Source organism: Engystomops pustulosus, chromosome 5, assembly GCF_040894005.1.
Source record: "Engystomops pustulosus chromosome 5, aEngPut4.maternal, whole genome shotgun sequence".
Lineage (NCBI taxonomy): Eukaryota > Metazoa > Chordata > Amphibia > Anura > Leptodactylidae > Engystomops > Engystomops pustulosus.
In genome coordinates this window covers 89,997,803-90,002,730 of record NC_092415.1, presented here as the reverse complement: position 1 = coordinate 90,002,730, position 4,928 = coordinate 89,997,803, and the positions used below count along the sequence as shown (strand labels likewise).

At 41.6% G+C, this 4,928-nt stretch overlaps 1 protein-coding gene across 4 annotated transcripts in view; it reads left to right on the top strand.

Moving 5' to 3' along the window:
* Nucleotides 1-4,928, top strand: part of DTNBP1 (dystrobrevin binding protein 1) — a 75,506-nt gene that overhangs the window by 141 nt on the left and 70,437 nt on the right. The window lies entirely within an intron of this gene.

The window sequence follows — 4,928 nt, the reverse complement described above, 5'->3', positions numbered from 1 at the left end:
GTACGTCATGTGTGGGGGGGCTGTCACTGCTCCGGGTTGCCTTATGTCACATTCTGAAGTTATCAGCCACAAGTGAGGAGAGCGCCACCATGCGGTGGGGCGGGAGTATGTAGAGGCACCGCAGTATTTGTCAGGTCATGTGTAGCTTTGATATCACTGACTGGGATGAGATTATTCTGAGGCATGGTTGATTATTATCGCCAGTAGAATTCTATAGAACCTGTAGTAATACATTGGTAGCAGTAGTGCGCTAGGGTAGGATTATAGTACAGGGTGCACAGTAATACCCAGAATGAGCGCCTGTATCTATGGGGGATGTTGTGCTGGTTATTTGTACATTGTATGATAGATCCCCAGTCAGTCACGTGAGTGAGGTGTCCACTTTTTTGCCGACTAGTGATGTTTCAGGAATACTAGTTTCGAAGTTTGTAACTGAAGTTGCAGATAACGCCCTCCTGTCCTGATCTTGGGCTACATGCACATGGCCGTTGGTTTTGGCCGTATGCAATCTATCATTTTTTTTTCCTTGGACCCTTTCCTATGAACAATGCCGCCTCGGGGATCCGTGTGAAAGCTGTTGAAAATTCAGAGCAGTTCTGATTCCACCCTGTGGATGTGGCCCATGCCTTCCCATGGAAGTGGATCGGAATGGGAAAAATACGGATGCCGCTCAGATGAAACACTAGTATGATTTACATGCAGCCTGTATTTGCGGATCACCTGCTAGGTAACACAGCCACGACCCCTTAAGGGATTGGGATAAAGTTTGCTATCCCTTTCCCTTCTGCAAGCTTACACTGCATGTGTGAACCTGCAGGAGAATAGGCATTAAGCAGGAAGTACAGGTTACTCCGGATTAGTAATTGTTTTAATGCTTATTATCATTTGTGTTCTTTTTTTTCTATTTTCACTTTCACATTTTGCAGTGTAGATCGCACTCTTTGCCAAACTAAATCTACAAAAATGGAAGGAAAACTTTTAAACCACATATAATATTGTCCCAGTAAAGGGATCGGCGCAGCTCCTGGTTGAGGGCTCCCTGCCCATTCTTTCCACAGGAACTGTAGAAGTGCTAAATGGGTTGGTAACTGATGGTGAGATCCAGAGGAGTCTGTGGTTTGCCCAACTCTGAACATAAGAGTAGGATCCAGCATTTTGATGGCAAAGTATAAGGCGGTGATAAAACATGTGCTGGCAGCAGAGATGAGAGTGTCATTGTGCTTTATATCCATCTCATGGATCTCATCATCTCTCTCACCTGTCTCATCTCTCTTTTTCTATGTGTCAGATACTGGTAGAATGTTCCGAAGCTAAATACAAGTGTAGATAAACCCGCATCCCGATAATCTAAGCACATTGGGGAAGATTTATCATCAAGTTTCTGAGGTAAAACTAGTTTAGTTGCCCATGGAAACCAATCAGAGCTTAGCTTCATTTAACCCCTTACTGACAGCGCTTCGGGTCCCGGTGCATGGAGAGGGCTCACGTGCTGAGCACTCTCCATAGCCGGTAAGTCATTGCAAAGACTTACCGGTAACACCCACATTCGGTGCTAGCACAATAGCGGGTTTTTTTTCCACCGCCAGCAATGCTGCTTCAAAAAGATGGCGCCGAGGATCGCCAGGGCTGACTTGTATTAACCCTATCATTACAATGTGCTATCTGCACATTGTAATGAGTGAGGAGGAAAATCCCTATATACTGCCATACTGTAGTATGGCAGTATATGATAGGATCCATCAGACAACCTAGGGTTAAAGTACCCTAGGAACTCTGCAAAATACTAAAAAATTAAAAAAGCATAAACCAGTAGTTATCGCCTTGTCCGAAAATGCCTGATCTATCAAAAAAAATATATATATATTTTCACTGCGTTTAACCCCGTAACGGGAAAATAGCGCTCAAAGTAAAAAAAGGCACTTTTTGTGCCATTTTGAAAAATATAAAAAAAAACAATACAAAGTGATCAAAAGGTCCTAAAAATGATAGCAATGAAAACATCATCGGAAGTCGCAAAAAATGACACCACCCACAGCTTCGTACACCGACGTATGAAAAAGTTATTAGCGCCAGAAGATATAAAAAAAAATATTTGTACAGGAAGTTTTAATTTTTGTAAATGAAAACATTATAAAACCTATACAAATTTGGTATCCCCGTGATCGCTCCGACCCAAAGAATAAAGTAGACATGTCATTTTGAACGTACAGTGAAAGCCACAAAATCCAAGCCCACAAGAAAATGGCGCAAATGCGTTTTTTTTTTTACCATTTTCTCTGTATGTGGAATTTTATTCCCGCTTCCCAGTACACAATATGGAAAATTGAATACCATCGCTATGAAGTGCAATTTGTTACACAGATAACAACAGGCTATCACAGAGCTCTTCACGTGGAAAAATAAAAAAAGTTATAGATGTTTGAAGGTGGGGAGTGAAAAACGGAAGTGAAAAAACTAAAAAGGGACAGGTTGTTAAGGGGTTAATAAACAGCTTTGGGAAAGTGAAAGCTGAGCTCTGATTGGTTGCCATGGGCAACTAGAACATCTCTGCTCTAAGAGGCTTATGATAAATCTCTCCCATTGTCAGTACACAGCATCTCACAGCACACAGGGCTCATAATGTGTCTGCTCAGAGAGTCCCTGCCCACACTGTGGAATTTTACACTGACCATCACTGAGTGATAGGAGCTAAATGTAAAGTAAGGGGTTAAAATGATCTTTTTTGTGTAAACATCGTTAGGGGATGGAAACTTCAGAACTTTCTTTAATGGGAAATCACTTTAAAGGGGTATTCTCGTCTGGGAACTCACATTCAGTTTCATTAATCTGCCATATGTAAACATTTCTTCAATTGGATGTTATTAAAAAAAATGTTCCTGTGTGAAGATAATTTCTCATAAATGTAGTGATATGGTCCCTTAGAAACCAGATAGCTTCCTCGGATACGGCCACCTCTACTGGAGTGAGTATACAAAGAAACAAAAGGTTATTGTATATAAAATGTCCTGGAGTTACTACATGTCGCACAGCCGTCCTGTGGTAATGATCGCTGAATCCTGGTGGTCCGGCAGGACTCTCTAGCGCAAGTCTGGCCACCGCTGCCAGAGTATGACGTGGTCGTATCCGAGGAAGCTATCTGGTTTCTAAGGGACAAGATGACTACATTTATGAGAAATTATCTTCACACAGGAACAATTTTTTTATTAACATCCAATTGAAGAAATCTTTACATATGGCAAATTAATTTAATTAAATGTAAATGCACAGATTGGAATACCCTTTAATTACATTGTGTTAAAGCATAACTGTAAAGTATAAAAATGTTTGCCTAGCTCTGCACAAAGCCAAAATAAGCAATTCTCTCATTTACACTCATTAGCTATCTACAGCTCTTTGTCAAATAACAGGCTGGAATCTAGCAGTACCTTATCTCTCTGGATGTCTGCCTTGATTGGGTTGCTAGAAGGAGGAGAGGAGGGTGTGGGGAGGAGTTACTAGCACATGGACACTCCTTATTGGTAAAAGCTTCCGGCAGCTCAAGGACCTGCCGTGATGTCATAAGCATGTGAATGATCACATGCTTCAGGTTATCCAATTACATACCAGGAATGGTATGTAGCAGAGCTGTTTGTGTTTGAAAGTTTGGGTATAGCAGACATGTGTATATATGAAAGTGTGAATCCAAAAATAAGGTCAGAGCTCAGGCTCCCCATCAGTGGATAGCATCCTGCAAAGACAGCACAGTATATACAGGGAAACCTCTTTGAGCAGATCTCTTTGCACGGGAAAGGGATGATCTGCATATAGGATGCAACTTCCATAGAGAATAATGTAAAAAAGAAAAAAAAAAATCAGCTGCCCTAAGTGCTATTGGCATAATTTCCCATAGTTTATGGCACAACCAGGAAGTCCCACCCACTTCAGGAAAAGCTGAGAGGATTTTACGGATGGCCTCATATATTTATTAGCTCTATATCACAGGATAGGAAGAAGCCAGAAGCATGATACAGGTATAGTTGGAATAGTCAAAGACTCTCTCCATTACCCAATGCACTTGAAACAGACCGGTGTGGCTACCGTGTTCTGAGGATCCCGTCAACGGGCAGCACCATATTGTACCCTACTTAAGCTTCCCACTAGTGTTGTGCCTGGCATTAGCACAACTTCCTCTGGTAGGCCTTATTCTAACCACCTCATCCAAATCTGTGTCATTTTTCTGCAAAATACTACTTTATGAGCACTTTCTGGTCTTTCCTTGCCCGCCTTTCCTAAACACAATAAATTAACATTGCTTTATCGTTGAGTGAACACACACTAAGGGCCAATTCACATCTCAGTGATTTCATCAATTTTTTTCTTTTGAAGCTGCGTTTACACGTTACATTAATTGCTATTTTAAACTGAACTGGAAGGCTCCACCCCCGATCACACATTGGGTTAACGTTGAGTTTCCTGCACATTTACCAAACGTGTGAACGCAGCCTTATTGGGAACCAAAACCAGGAAAGGTGGAAAACACTGAATTAGTCTTTACATTTTACCCTTTCTGTGTAGCTTCCATACATGGTTTTGTGGAAACTGATGCGCACATGCCCTATGTTTTGCCATTTTACACCAGCTGCCACTTTGCTTTCTATGGAGAAGGGAGGCGTGAAGAGTGCTCACCTCTCCTCTGCACATGTGTGCAAGAGGCCTAACTTTTAGACCTTTGAATTATATCTTTCCCATTGTATTCCCTCTACAAGCATACACATTTTTTTGTCTGTGTGCTGTCCAATTTTTGTGATAAATTTCAATGGACATTAATGGATTTTTCACTGATGCATGACAGCGGGCAAGCCCTATTACTGCCAGTGTTTGCGGCCCGTCCCTTCCCATAGAAGTCTATGGAAACATGAAATATAAGGATCACACACAAGCGGTCTGTA